The following is a 16229-nucleotide window of genomic DNA, read 5'->3' on the forward strand; positions in this document are numbered from 1 at the left end:
ATGCCTTTTGGGCTGCAGGGAGCCCTGGCTATCTTCCAGAGGGCCATGGACCGAGTACTAGCCCTTCATAAAAAGTATGCTTCAGCTTACCACGACGATATTGTGATATTCACTTGGGGAAGTCATCTGCAGAAGGTCCAGGCCGTACTGGATGCACTGAGAAAGAAACCCAAAGATGTATGCCATGGGGAAAGAGGAAGCAAAATACTTGGGCTACATCACCGGAACAGGCAAATTAAAGCTGCAGTGAGGTGGAGGAATTCCAAAATTGGCCGCAACTGGTCTCCAAGAAACAGGTTCAGGCATTTCTGGGAATCGAATGATACTAACGGTGATTTATCCCGAATTTCGCTATGATAGCCGCACCCTTGACCGACTTTCTTAAGGGCACTAAGACGTTGATAGCCAAATTGTCTTCGATAGTGGAAATGACGTTCCAAGAATTGTAGCTCACCCTGTGTAAGCAGCCGGTCTTGATCATACCTGACTTCAATAAGTAATTTGTGGTCCAGACAGATGCCTCAGAGGTCAGGTTGGGAGCCATGTTTTCCCAGGAAATAAATGGGGAGGAAACTCCAATCCTGTATCTAAGTAGGAAACTTTCCTCCTGTGAGAAAAACTATGCCATTGTAGAAAAAGAATGCTTGGCTATCAAATGAGCAATTGGTACCTCGAGGTACTACCTGTTAGGCCAGAAGTTCAGGATAGTGTCAGATCATGCGCCCCTGAGATGGATGAGAGAAAGGAAGAGGAAGAATGCAATGCAATGAAACAAAGAGTTTAATAGAATTTATAGGGGTCTGAATACTTTCCGTACCCACTGAATATACATATACAGTGGGAACCAAATGTATTCAGACCCCTTTAAATTTATCGCTTTGTTTCATTGCAGCCATTTGGTAAATTCGAAAAATTTCATTTTTTTTCTCATTAAAGTACACTCTGCACCCCATCTTGCCTGAAAAAAACAGAAATGTAGAAATTTTTGCAAATTTATTAAAAAAGAAAAACTGAAATATCACATGGCCATAAGTATTCAGACCCTTTGCTCAGTATTGAGTAGAAGCACCCTTTTGAGCTAGTACAGCCATGAGTCTTCTTGGGAATGATGCAACAAGTTTTTCACACCTGGATTGGGGGATCCTCTGCCATTCTTCCTTGCAGATCCTCTTTAGTTCCGTCAGGTTGGATGGTGAACGTTGGTGGACAACCATTTTCTGGTCTCTCCAGAGATACTCAATTCGGTTTAGGTCAGGGCTCTGGCTGGGCCAGTCAAGAATGGTCACAGAGTTGTTCTGAAGCCACTCCTTTGTTATTTTAGCTGTGTCTTTAGTGTCATTGTCTTGTTGGAAGGTGAACCTTCGGCCAAGTCTGAGGTCCAGAGCACTCTGAAAGAGGGTTTCATCCAGGATATCTCTGTATTTGGCCGCATTAATGTTTCCTTCAATTGCAACCAGTCGTCATCTCCCTGCAGCTGAAAAACACCCCCATAGCATGATGCTGCCACCACCACCATGTTTCCCTGTTGGGATTGTAATGGGGAGTTGATAAGCAGGGCCTGGTTTTCTCCACACATACCACTTAGAATTATCACCAAAAAGTTCTATCTTTGTCTCATCAGACCAGAGAATCTTATTTCTTATAGTGTGGGAGTCCTTCATGTGTTCTTGAGCAAACTCTAGGCATGCCTTCGTATGTCTTGCACTGAGGAGAGGCTTACGTCAGGCCACTCTGCCATAAAGGCCCGACTGGTAGAGGGCTGCAGTGATAGTTGACTTTGTGGAACTTTCTCCCATCTCTCTACTACATCTCTGGAGCTCAGCCACGTTGATCTTGGGGTTCTTCTTTACCTCTCTCACTAAGGCTCTTCTCCCATGATTGCTCAGATTGGCTGGATGGCCAGGTCTAGGAAGACTTCTGGTGGTCCCAAACTTCTTCCATTTAAGGATTATGGAGGCCACTGTGCTCTTAGGAACCTTGAGTAATGCAGAAATTCTTTTGTAATCTTGGCCAGATCTGTGCTTTGTCACAATTCTGTCTCTGAGCTCCTTGGGCAGTTCCTTTGAGCTCATGATTCTCATTTGGTCTGACATGCACTGTGAGCTGCGAGCTGTGAGGTGCCTTTCCAAATCAATTCCTATCAGTTTAATGAAACACAGCTGGACTTCAATGAAGGAGTAGAACAATCTCAAGGAAGATCACAAGGAAATGGACAGCATGTGACTTAAATATGAGTGTCTGAGCAAAGGGTCTGAGTACTTATGACCATGTGATATTTCAGTTTTTCTTTTTTAATAAATTTGCAAAAATGTCTACATTTCTACATTTCTGTTTTCAGTCAAGATGGGGTGCAGAGTGTACTTTAATGAGAAAAAATGAACTTTTTAGAATTTACCAAATGGCTGCAATGAAACAAAGAGTGAAAAATTTAAAGGGGTCTGAATACTTTCCGTACCCACTGTATATATATATAGTTTTATATATACAGTGGGGAAAATAAGTATTTGATAACACTGCCGATTTTGCAAGTTTTCCCACCTACAAAGAATGGAGAGGTCTGTAATTTTTATCGTAGTCACACTTCAACTGTGAGAGACAGAATCTAAAAAGAAAAGAACAGAAAATCACATTGCATGATTTTTAAATAAGTAAATTGTATTTTATTGCATCAAATAAGTATTTGATCACCTACCAACCAGCAAGAATTCTGGCTCTCACAGACCTGTTAGTTTTTCTTTAAGAAGTCCTCCTACTCTGCACTCAATACCTGTATTAATTGCACCTGTTTGAACTCATTACCGGTATAAAAGACACATATCCACACACTCAATTATTCACACTTCAACCTCTCCACCATGGCCAAGACCAAAGAGCTGTCTAAGGACACCAGGGACAAAATTGTAGACCTGCTCAAGGCTGGGATGGGCTACAGTACAATAGGCAAGCAGATTCATGAGAAGGCAACAACTGTTGGCACACTTATTAGACAATGGAAGAAACACAAGATTACTGTAAATCTTCCTCTGTCTAGGGCTCCATGCAAGATCTCACCTTGTGGGTAAGGATGATTCTGAGAAAGGTCAGGAATCAGCCCAGAACTACACGGGAGGACCAGGTCAATGACCTGAAGAGAGCTGAAACTACAGTCTCAAACATTACCGTTAGTAACACACTATGCCGTCATGGATTAAAATTCTGCAGGGCAAGCAAGGTCCCCCTGCTCAAGCCAGCACATGTACAGGCCCGTTTGAAGTTCACCAATCACTGCTTTGATGATACAGCAGAGCATGGGAGAAGGTCATGTGTTCAGATGAGACCAAAATAGAACTTTTTAGCATCAACTCCACTTGCCATGTTTGGAGGAAGAAGAAGAATGAGTACAACCGCAAGAACACCGTCCCAACTGTGAAGCATAGTGGGGGAAACATCATACTTTGGGATTGCTTTTCTGCAAAGGGGACAGGGAGACTGAGCCATATTAAAGGCAGGATGGATGGGGTCATGTATTGCGAGATTTTGGCCAACGACCTCCTTCCCTCAGTAAGAGCATTGAAGATGGGTCATGGCTGGGTTTTCTAGCATGACAACGACCCAAAGCACACAGCCAGGAAAACTAAGGAGTGGCTCTGTAAGAAGCATTTACAAGGTCCTGAAGTGGCAGACCTGAACCCAATAGAAAATCTTTGGCGGGAGCTGAAATTCAATGTTGCACAGCGACAGTGCCGAAACCTGAAAGATCTTGAGAAGATCAGTATGGAGGAGTGGGCCAAAATCCCTGCTGATGTGTGTGCAAACTTGGTCAAGAAATGTCTGACCTCTGTAATTGCAAATAAAGTGTGGCATCGGCGTCTGTGCCTCCTGCCGGGCAGAGACGCCGTTCCCCTCACCGCCGCGGTCCCGTCCGGCGTCTTCCTGCTCCCCTCCTGCTGCTGCTGTGGCGCGCACCGTGCGCAGCTTCCCGGGCACTGTGCTTAGGGCCGCGCATGCTGTCCTAAAGCGTCCCTGGCCAATGGCCAGAGGACTTCCCCTTTATAAGGCACCTCCTCCAAAATGGAGGTGCCTGTGCAAGGTTGTTGTTTTGTGTGCTAACACTTTCCTCAGCCCTCAGGTCCAGCTGCCTGTCAGCCTGCACGCAAGTCTGTCTAACAGTCCAGCCCGCCAGTCTGTCTATCAGCCATGCCCACCAGCCTGCCTACCCGGAGCACCCGCCAGTTACCTGCCGTGCCCGCCAGCCTGCCTACCCGGAGCACCTGACAGTAACCTGCCGTGCCGGCCAGCCTGTCTACCTGGAGCACCTGCCAGTTACCTGCCGTGTCCACCAGCTTGCCTACCCGGAGCACCTGTCTGGCTAACCGCCGTACCAGCCTGCTTGCCTACCCGGAGCACCTGTCTGGCTATCAGCCGTACCTGCCTGCTTATCTACCGGGACCACCCGCTAGCCTTCCTGCCATGCTCATCCGCTGTATCGCTCAGCTCCTGTCATCTGACCCATGGGAGTCACCTGCTCTCACACAAGGTCGGTGCCAGAGTGGCATCTGGTTCACCAGCCCGGTCCCTCCCTGGTTCACGGAGTCGACTAAGCTACAGTGTGACCTGGGTCGGTCCAAGTAGGCATTTAGTTATGTCCCTCTGGTCCCTCCTTGCTCCGAAGCACAGAATTTCCACCATCCGGACCCGTAACAGTTTGCACAGGCCATGGAATCCGGTGGCTTCCAGGCTCCTTCGCTCTCTGACCTGTACCTGGAGGTCTCTCGTCAGAGATCCCAACAGGAAACTATTCTGTCCTATCTGCGGACTGTCAACTCCTGCCTGGACACTCTGTCCACCCCATCTGTGTCCATCTCTAGCCGAGCGGCACCTCAACCTAGTGGGGCTGTGGCATCCGGCTTTGGACCCCGGCTCTCGGCGCCTCCACGTTTTGGTGGTGACCCCGTCCTATGTCGGGGCTTCTTAAATCAATGTACGCTGCACTTTGAACTCCTGGCACACCAGTTCACCTCCGACCGGGCCAAGATGGCGTTCATCATGTCTCACCTCACCGGAGAGGCATTGGCACGGTTTAACCCTCTGTGTGAAAGAGGGGATCCCCTGGTGTCCAATCTCCTGGTTTTCCTCGCTGCCTTCCGGAAGTTCTTCGATGAGCCCGGACGAAAATTTTCTACTGCCTCCTCACTTCTCCGTCTCCGCCAAAGGTATGCCGTACGTTTCCGAACCCTCGCATCTGAACTTGCCTGGAACAATGAGGCCCTGGTTTCCACCTTTTGGGAGGGTTTTTCCGGACGGATCAAGGATGAGCTAGCCGGTCGTGACATCCCTTCCACCCTGGACGCCCTGGTGTCATTAGCTACCCGGATTGACATCCGTTTTCTGGAGCGTGCTATGGAGATGTCCTGGGAGAGAAGATTTCCGCGTCTCGCTCCAACATTTCAAAGGCCAGCCTCGCAACCAGCAATCCCCCGGGCATGTTTGTCAGAACCTATGCAAATTGAGAAAACCAAGATGGTCAAGTCTCGCCTGGAGATACGCCAAGCCGAGGGGAGTTGCTTCTACTGTGGCAGTATAGAACATCTGTTCCGTTCCTGCCCGGTGAAGCCGGGAAACTCCAGTGTCTAGGACCGCTCGGAGAGGTAATCCGAGGCAAGAGTAAATCCTCTACGTCTTTGACTAAGTCTGTTTCCATTTCCAGTGGTGAGACCCGCTTCTTCGAGACAGCCCATCTGGATTCCGGAGCCGCTGAGAATCTCATTCAACAGGCTGTTGTGGAGTGTTATCAGATTCCTAACGTACATCTGGCTGAACCGTTGGCGGTTGCCTCTGTGGATGGGAAGCTTCTCCCAGAAACCATCTTGCTAGTCACTGAGCCTGTAACCGTTCAGGTGGAAATGCTGCACTCGGAGAAGATCTCCTTTCATGTGCTGTCCGGTCTCTCTCACTCCCTCTTGCTTGGTCTACCCTGGTTACAAAGACATGAGCCCATCCTGAATTGGAGATCTGGTGAAGTGCTCCGTTCGGGTCAGGAATGCCATGAGTCCTGTCTGGTTCCGGTTCGCCCTGCTCGACCCCCGTCTACCTGGTCTGCTGGCGCCCTGGTCTGCTGGTCTGCCTGGTCTGTCGGCGCCCTACTGGTCCTATGTGGATGTTTTTGACAAAAAGTAGGCTGAGACGCTACCAGCTCATAAGCCATATGATTACCCCATCGACCTGGTACCTGGTGCTTCTCCTCCCCGTGGGCGAATCTACCCTTTGTCGCTGGCCGAGACCCGTGCCGTGTCTGAGTACATAGAGGAGATACTTGCTAGGGGATTTATCCAGAAATCCACTTCTCCAGCTGGAGCAGGATTCTTCTTCGTCAAGAAGAAAGACGGTTTTCTATGTCCCTGTATCGATTACAGGGGCCTAAACCAGATCACCATCAAAAATAAGTACCCCTTGCCTCTCATCTCGAAGCTGTTTGACCGCCTTAAAGGTGCGAAGATCTTTACCAAGCTTGATCTTCGTGGGGCGTCCAATTTGGTCCAGATTCGCCAGGGAGACGAGTGGAAGACGGCATTCAACACCCGGGACGGTCACTACGAATACCGCGTGATGCCCTTTGGTCTCTGTAATGCTCCAGCCATCTTCCAGGAGCTGGTCAATGACATCTTCCGAGATCTCCTGTATTCTTGCGTGGTGGTGTACCTGGACGATATCTTGGTTTTCTCTCCGGATGCGCCCTCACACCGGAGGGATGTTCGTCAGGTTCTGCTGAGGCTCCGGAAGAATTGCCTATACGCTAAATACGAGAAATGCCTCTTTGAGCAGACCTCTCTGCCATTCCTGGGCTATATTATCTCTGAGACTGGTCTGTGGATGGATCCTGAGAAGGTGTCTGCCGTCTTAAAGTGGCCCCTACCGGAGGGGTTGAAGGCGATTCAGCAATTCCTGGGCATCGCAAACTAATATCATCTCTTCATTCCTCATTTCTCCTCCCGGACTGCTGTCATCTCTGCGCTCACCCGTAAAGGAGCAAATCCCAGGGAATGGACTTCCGAAGTGGAGAAGGCCTTTGTCTCCCTTAAACAAGCCTTCTCCTCCACTCCTGTGCTACACCGTCCGGATTGCAACAAGCAGTTCTTCCTGGAGGTTGATGCGTCCTCCTCCGGGGCCGGAGCAGTGCTCACCCAGAAATCCTCGTCCGGGCGAATGGTGACCTGCCGATTCTTCTCCAAGCTCTTCTCCTCGTCCGAATGCCACTACTCTATAGGAGATCGAGAACTGCTGGCCATCAAGTTAGCGCTGGAGGAGTGGTGCTATTTGCTTGAGGGGCTCTGCACCCGGTGGTCATCTACACTGACCATAAGAACCTTGCTTATTTGCAGAAGGTCCAAAGACTAAATCCGTGTCAGGCCAGGTGGTCTCTATTCTTTGCCCGATTCTGCTTCACTCTCCACTACTGCCCGGCGGACAAAAACATTAAAGCTGATGCTCTATCCCGCTCATTCCTGTCTTCCGACCAAGAGGATGAGCCTCTACATATCATTGACCCCTCCAAAGTAATGACTGTTGCTCCGCTTGACCTGTCCCATCTTCCACCCGGTAAGACCTTTTTAGCGGTTACGTATCTAAAGAAGGTTCTACTCTGGGGCCATTCATCCAAACTAGCCGATCACGCTGGCCAGAGGAAGACCTTTCTGCTCGTTGCTCGACATTACTGGTGGCCTTCCCTGCACAAGGATGTTGCGTACTTTGGTGCAGCTTGTTCCTCTTGTGCCCGTAACAAGGTTCCCAGGCACCTTCCAGCCGGCCGTCTCCTTCTTCTTCCTGTGCTTTCCGCTCCGTGGCAACACATTGCATTGGACTCCATCATGGATCTCTCTGTTTCTGGTGGTTGTACTGTCATTTGGGTGGTCGCCAACCGCTTTTCTAAGATGGCCCACTTCATCCATCTGCCTGGTCTTCCGTCTGCATCTGTGCTGGCTAAGGACTTCATCCATCACATCTTCCGTCTCCACGGCCTACCCCTCCACATTGTCTCGAATCGCAGAGTTCAATTCACTTTGCGCTTCTGGAGAGCCACATGCAAGCTGCTGGATGTCCCTTTGGATTTCTCTTCTGCTTATCATCCTCAGTCCAATGGTCAAGTGGAATGTATCAACCAGATACTTACCATCTTTCTTCGGCACTTTGTCAACGCTCACCATAGCGATTGGGTTGAGCTCCTGCCCTGGGCCGAGTTCACCTATAACAACCATGAGAGCGAGTCTTCTACTAAATCTCCGTTTTTTGTGGTCTACGGTCGACACCCCCGGATTCCGTTTCCCGTCTCCTCTTCAGTGGAGAATCCTGCCGCGGAGTCTCTCGTCAGTGAAGTTTCGGCTATTTGGGAAGACACTAGATCTGCGCTTCTTCTGTCCTCCGAGTGGATGAAGAAGAATGCTGATAAAAGACGTCTGGATTCGCCTCAATTCCGTCCGGGAGACAAGGTCTGGCTTTCCTCCAAATATGGCCGTCTCAATATACCTTCTTATAAGTTGGGTCTGCGGTTCATCGTTCCATTCGAGTTTCTGAACCAAATTAATCCTGTGGCTTACAAGCTGAAACTCCTGGTCACCTTACGGATTCCCAACTCCTTTCATGTATCTCTCCTCAAATCAGTTGTTCTTAATTCTTTCTCTGACAATACAGGTACCACCCCAGCTCCAGCCTCCGCTGAGGACGTCTTCGAGGTAGAGATCATTTTGGCCACCAAGATGGTAAGAGGAAAGACTTTCTTTTTTGTGGATTGGAAGGGGTTTGGCCCGGAGGAGAGGTCTTGAGAACCCATGGAGAACATTCATGCCCCTCATCTTCTTAAAAAATTTTTTGCGGGCCTAAAGAAGAGGGGGCGTAAAAGGGGGGTACTGTAGCATTGGAGTCTCTGCCTCCTGTCGGGCAGAGACGTTGTTCCCCTCACCGCCGCGGTCCCGGTCTGGTGTCTTCCTGCTCCCCTCCTGTTGCTGCTGTGGCGCGCACCGCACACAGCTTCCCGAGCACGCGCGCGCTCCCTCCCTCTTAAAGAGCCCGCGCACGCCGTCCTAAAGAGTCCCCGGCCAATGGCCGGAGGACTTCCCCTTTATAAGGCACCTCCTACAAAATGGAGGTGCCTGTGCAATGTTGTTGTTTTGTGTGCTAACACTTTCCTCAGCCCTCAGGCCCAGCTGCCTGTCAACCCTGCCCGCCAGTCTGTCTAACAGTCCAGCATGCCAGTCTGTCTAACATTCCAGCCCGCCAGTCTGTCTAACAGTCCTGCCCGCCAGTCTGTCTATCAGCCGTGCCCGCCAGCCTGCCTACCCGGAGCACCTGCCAGTAACTTGCCGTACCCACCAGTTACCTGCCGTGTCCGCCAGCTTGCCTACCTGGAGCACCTGCCAGTTACCTGCCATGCATGCCAGCCTGCCTACCTGGAGCACCTGCCAGTTACCTGCCATGTCCGCCAGCCTGCCTACCTGGAGCACCTGCCAGTTACCTGCTGTGCCCGCCATCCTGCCTACACGGAGCACCTGCCAGTAACCTGCCATGCCCGTCAGCCTGCCTACCTGGAGCACCTGCCAGTTACCTACCGTGCCCATCAGCCTGCCTACCTGGAGCACCTGCCAGTTACCTGCCGTGCCTGCCAACTTGCCAACCTGGAGCACCTGCCAGTAACCTGCCGTGCCCGCCAGACTGCCTGCCTGGAGCACCTGCCAGTAACCTGCCGTGCCCACCAGCCTGCCTACCTGGAGCACCCGCCAGTTACCTGCCATGCCCGCCAGCCTGCCTGCCCAGAGCACCTGTCTGGCTAACCGCCGTACCCGCCTGCTTGCCTACCCGGAGCACCTGTCTGGCTATCAGCCGTACCTGCCTGCTTATCTACCGGGATCACCCGCCAGCCTTCCTGCCATGCTCATCCGCTGTACTGCTTAGCTCCTGTCATCTGACCCGTGGGAGTCACCTGCTCTCACACAAGGTCGATCCCAGAGTGGCATCTGGATCACCTGCCCGGTCCCTCCCTGGTTCACGGAGTTGACTAAGCCACCGTGTGAACTGGGTCGGTCCGAGTAGGCACTTAATTACGCCCCTCTGGTCCCTCCTTGCACCGAAGCACAGAGGTTCCACCACCCGGACCCGTAACATAAAGGTTTATGTACCAAATATTAAGTTCTGTTTTCCTATTGTATCAAATGCTTATTTCATACAATAATATACAAATTAATTATGTAAAAATTAGTGTTGAGCGAGCACTAAAATGCTCGGGTGCTTGAAGCTCGGGCCGAGCTCACCGTGATACTCGGGTGCTCGACCCGAGCAACGAGCCCAATGTTAGTCTATGGTAGACCCGAGTATTTTTGCGGCAGCACCCCGGCAGTCTGTAGAATGCCTAAAAAGTGCCCAAAACGATAGTGACAGTGCTCAAAAGACATGGGGACAGCATGAGGATCGCCCCAGGAAGCATTTCTGACCCCCAGGTCACTGCTGTCAACAACGTGGTCAGAGGTATTAAGCCACTTTTACGGGCTCACAATAAAACGTTCAAAAACGAAACTGAGACTGCTTTCCTGTGAAATATGTTAAGGAACATCCTTTCCAGGGTAAATACTTGTGTATAAGGTAAAATAGATAACCAAAAACAAAAATACTCCTCCACACCTTGGGCTATGTTCACAAGTAGCATTTTTTATGCGTTTTTGCACTTTTGTATTGCTTTCAACCGTGACAAATGCATTCACCAGGAAATGTCATTTTAACATTTTACAACCTTATCTGGCCATGTGCTGTGTGACACATGCATACAGTGCTGAAAAGACATGGGAACATCATGGGGAAGACCCATGGAAGCATCTCTGACACCCAGGTCACTGCCTAAAAGTGTGCCCATCAGAAGTGATCCTTGCCGCATCAGAAGATGCAGACATGCAACTATCCCCATGCAAATCCTTGTCCCAGGGCAGTGTTCAATTGTACTTCCCCCATTCCTTGCAATGCAAGCGCAAGTATGCAGCCTGCAACCCACCCACCCCGAGGCTGCAATACCATACTGCTTGCCTGCACTTGAAATTGGGCCTTTTAGGCATGTGGAGGCGGAATCTGGCCACCACATCATGGCTGTGTCGGCGGCCTGGTATCCATACTCAGTCCCCAGCCGTCCGGCGGCCGGTTGTCCATGCTTGGTCCCCAGCTGCCAGGGGACGGCCGGGTGTCCATAAACCGTCCCTAGCCGCCCCTATTTGTCCCGGTGCACCTTATACACAAGCGTGCATACCAAAACATTACCTGTGCCCTCCGCAGTGCATTTAGTGGGAAGGACAGCCTAACCACAAACACGTGGAAAAGTGAATGTGCCCGGGATGGTCCTTCTGACTGACGCCTTCACACTGGGTTAATATTGTGGAAGCCGGGACACAGTTGGACACTGGGATGCAACATGTCCTCCAGACATAGAGGATTGTGGGTCCTGGGTCAATCAGGCTTCAACACAAAGTTCAGAAGGTAGACAGCAGCAGTGGTCGGCCTCCTACGCAATGAATAAATTATTTATTATCATGATGCCATCCATCTCCTTAGCTTTCTGTTCCTTTGAATGCAAGCGCATGTATGTAGTAGCGGCTAGGACTGAGGTGGTCAGCGTTTTGGCGCATATCCTACCTCCTCCGAGGATTGCTGGATGTTTTCCTGCTACTATCCCAGTTCTATGACTCCCGTTAAAACAAAGCTTCAGGTGATGAATGATGGATGAGGTGGTAACAAAGGAGAAAGAGCAGGAGGAACAGGGACCATTCACATCAATATCAGGCCAGTCAACCACACATGTCTTGTAGGGTATGTTTCTATACCAAAAGGAGCGGTTCGGCTACACAGTTATAGGGCATACAGTGAGTGCAATGCCTACCAAAAATTTTGAGGCACTCCAATGCCCCTTGGAAGTGACATGGAGATCAGAGGGCCTTAACTAAACCATTTTTTTCATTTATAGCAACTGGGTCTCCCTCCTGTACACTGTTGGCCTAAGCAATGAATGGAAGGATTTCCAAAAATTCTGAGGAATTGCAATGCCCTTTGAAACAGACGTGGATTACAGCGTACTAAAAACCTTCTACCCATTATTGGGGAGTGGGTCTCCCTTAGTGTTCGCCTATGCATTGAAAAGCAAAAGGTGACTAAAATTAGGAGGAAATGCAATGCCCGTTGGAAGAGTCGTGGAGGTTAGAGGTAATTAAAAACAGCATTTCAATGCCTCTTGGAAGAGCTGTGGAGTTCAGAGTGGTTAAACAATATGGTTTCAATGCCTCTTGGAAGAGACGTGGAGGTCACAGTAGCTTAACAAGACGGTTTTAAAGCCCCTTGGAAGAGACGTGGAGTTCAGAGTGGTTTAACAAGACGGTTTTAATGCCCCTTGGAAGAGACTTGGAGGTCCCAGTGGAATAAAAAGACAATATCAATGCCCCTTGGAAGAGTGGTTGTGGTCGCAGTGGAATAAAAAGACAATATCATTGCCCCTTGGAAGAGTGGTGGAGGTCCCAGTAGGGTAAAAAGACAATATCAATGACCCTTGGAAGAGACGTGGAGGTCACAGTAGCTTAACAAGACGGTTTTAATGCCCCTTGGAAGAGACGTGGAGTTCAGAGTGGTTTAACAAGATGGTTTTAATGCCCCTTGGAAGAGACGTGGAGGTCCCAGTGGAAAAATAAGACAATATCAATGCCCCTTGGAAGAGTGGTAGAGGTCGCAGTGGAATAAAAAGACAATATCTATGCCCCTTGGAAGAGGTGTGGAGGTCACAGTAGCTTAACAAGACTGTTTTAATGCTCCTTGGAAGAGACGTGGAGTTCAGACTGGTTTAACATGACATTTTTAATGCCCCTTGGAAGAGACGTGGAGGTCCCAGTGGAATAAAAAGACAATATCAATGACCCTTCGAAGAGTGGTGGAGGTTACAGTGGAATAAATAGACAATATCAATGCCACTTGGAAGAGACGTGGAGATCACAATAGCTTAACATGACGGTTTTAATTCCCCTTGGAATAGACGTGGAGGTCACAGTAGCTTAACAAGACAGTTTTAATGCCCCTTGGAAGAGACGTACAGTTCAGAGTGGTTTAACAAGACAGTTTTATTGCCCTTTGCAAGAGACATGGAGGTCCCAGTGGAATAAAAAGAAAATATCAATGACACTTGGAAGAGTGGTGGAGGTCCAAGTGGAATAAAAGGACAAAATCAATGCCCCTTGGAAGAGACGTGGAGGTCACAGTATATAAACAAGACGGTTTTTATACCCCTTGGAAGAGACGGGGAGGTTACAGTAGCTTAACAAGACAGTTTTAATGCCCCTTGGTAGAGACGTGGAGGTGACAGTAGCTTAACAAGACGGTTTTAATGCCCTTTGGTAGAGACCTGGAGGTCACAGTAGCTTAACAAGAATTTTTAAATGCCCCTTGGAAGATATGAGGAGTTCAGAGTGGTTTAACAAGATGGTTTTAATGCCCCTTGGAAGAGACGTGGAGGTCCCAGTGGAATAAAAAGACAAAATCAATGCCCCTTGGAAGAGTGGTGGAGGTCGCAGTGGAATAAAAAGACAAAATCAAAGCCCCTTGGAAGAGATGTGGAGGTCACAGTAGCTTAACAAGACGGTTTTAAAGCCCCTTGGAAGAGACGTGGAGGTCACAGTAGCTTAACAAGACGGTTTTAATGCCCCTTGGAAGAGACGTGGAGTTCAGAGTGGTTTAACTAGACGGTTTTAATGCCTCTTGGAAGAGACGTGGAGGTCACAGTAGCTTAACAAGACAGTTTTAATGCCCCTTGGAAGAGACGTGGAGTTCAGAGTGGTTTAGCAAGACAGTTTTATTGCCCCTTGGTAGAGTGGTGGAGGTCGCAGTGGAATGAAAAGAAAATATCAATGACCCTTGGAAGAGTGGTGGAGGTCTCAGTGAAATTAAAAGACAATATCAACACCCCTTGGAAGAGACGTGGAGGTCACAGTAGCTTAACAAGACGGTTTTAATGCCCCTTGGAAGAGACGTGGAGGTCCCAGTGGAATAAAAAGACAATATCAATGCCCCTTGGAAGAGATGTGGAGGTCACACTAGCTTATCAAGACGGTTTTAATGCCCCTTGGAAGAGACGTGGAGTTCAGAGTGGTTTAGCGAGACAGTTTCATTGCCCCTTGGAAGAGTGGAGGAGGTCGCAGTGGTTTAAAAAGACAATATCAATGACCCTTGGAAGAGTAGTGGAGGTCGCAGTGAAATAAAAAAACAATATCAACGCCCCTTGAAAGAGACGTGGAGGTCACAGTAGCTTAACAAGACGGTTTTAATGCCCCTTGGAAGAGATGTGGATTACAGAGTGGTTTAACAAGACGGTTTTAATGCCCCTTGGAAGAGACGTGGAGGTCCCAGTGGAATAAAAATACAATATCAATGACCCCTTTAAGAGTGGTGGAGGTCGCAGTGGAATGAAAAGACAATATCAATGACCCTTGGAAGAGTGGTGGAGGTCGCAGTGATATAAAAAGACAATATCAACGCTCCTTGGTAGAGACGTGGAGGTCACAGTAGCTTAACAAGACGGTTTTAATGCCCCTTGGAAGAGACGTGGAGTTCAGAGTTGTTTAGCAAGACAGTTTTATTGCCCCTTGGAAGAGTGGTGGAGGTCGCAGTGGAATAAAAAGACAATATCAATGACACTTGGTAGAGTGGTGGAGGTCTCAGTGAAATTAAAAGACAATATCAACGCCCCTTGGAAGAGACGTGGAGGTCACAGTAGCTTAACAAGACGGTTTTAATGCCCCTTGGAAGAGACGTGGAGGTCACAGTAGCTTAACAAGACGGTTATATTGCCCCATGGAAGAGACGTGGAGTTCAGAGTGGTTTAACAAGACGGTTTTAAAGCCCCTTGGAAGAGATGTGGAGGTCACAGTAGCTTAACAAGACGATTTTAATGCCCCTTGGAAGAGATGTGAAGTTCAGAGAGGTTAAACAAAACGGTTTTAATGCCCCTTGGAAGAGACGTGGAGGTCACAGTAGCTTAAGAAGATGGTTTTAATGCCCCTTGGAAGAGACGTGGAGGTCCCAGTGGAATAAAAAGACAATATCAATGCACCTTGGAAGAGTGGTGGATGTCGCAGTGGAATAAAAAGACAATATCAATGATGCTTGGAAGAGTTGAGGAGGTCTCAGTGAAATAAAATGACAATATCAACGCCCCTTGGTAGAGACGTGGAGGTCACAGTGGCTTAACAAGATGGTTTTAATGCCCCTTGAAAGAGACGTGAAAGTCACAGTAGCTTAACCAGACGGTTTTAATGCCCCTTGGAAGAGATGTGAAGTTCAGAGTGGATTAATAAGATGGTTTTAATGCCCCTTGGAAGAGACGTGGAGGTCACACTGGAATAAAAATACAATATCAATGACCCTTGGAAGAGTGATGGAGGTCTCAGTGAAATTAAAAGACAATATCAACGACCCTTGGAAGAGACGTGGAGTTCACAGTAGCTTAACAAGACGGTTTTAATGCCCCTTGGAAGAGACGAGGAGTTCAGAGTGGTTTAGCAAGACAGTTTTATTGCCCCTTGGAAGAGTGGTGGAGGTCGCAGTGGAATAAAAAGACAATATCAATGACCCTTGGAAGAGAGGTGGAGGTCGCAGTGAAATAAAAAGACAATATCAACACCCCTTGGATGAGACGTGGAGGTCACAGTAGCTTAACAAGACGGTTTTAATGCCCCTTGTAAGAGACATGGAGGTCACAGTAGCTTAACAATACAGTTTTAATGCCCCTTGGAAGAGACGTAAAGTTCAGAGTGGTTTAACAAGACGGTTTTAATGCCCCTTGGAAGAGACGTGGAGGTCCCAGTGGAATAAAAAGACAATATCAATGCCCCTTGGAAGAGTGGTGGAGGTCCAAGTGGAATAAAAAGACAATATCAATGCCCCTTGGAAGAGTGGTGGAGGTCGCAGTGGAATAAAAAGACAATATCAATGCCTCTTGGAAGAGACGTGGAGGTCACAGTATCTAAACAAGACAGTTTTAATGCCGCTTGGAAGAGATGGGGAGGTTACAGTAGCTTAACAAGACTGTTTTAATGCCCATTGGAATAGACGTGGCGTTCAGAGTGGTTTAACAAGATGGTTTTACTGCCCCTTGGAAGAGACGTGAAGGTCAGAGTAGCTTAACAAGACTGTTTTAATGCCCCTTGGAAGAGACGTGGTGTTCAGAGTGGTTTAACAAGACGGTTTTA

At 48.8% G+C, this 16229-nt stretch overlaps 1 pseudogene; it reads left to right on the forward strand.

Annotated features, from left to right (window-relative positions):
- The first annotated feature begins 640 nt into the window (after window positions 1-640).
- Window positions 641-16229, forward strand: part of LOC141183781 (uncharacterized) — a 52319-nt pseudogene continuing 36730 nt past the window's right edge.

The sequence above is a fragment of the Phyllobates terribilis genome, unplaced genomic scaffold (genome assembly GCF_046119375.1).
Source record: "Phyllobates terribilis strain yellow unplaced genomic scaffold, ASM4611937v1 Scaffold_1__5_contigs__length_1240528914, whole genome shotgun sequence".
NCBI lineage: Eukaryota > Metazoa > Chordata > Amphibia > Anura > Dendrobatidae > Phyllobates > Phyllobates terribilis.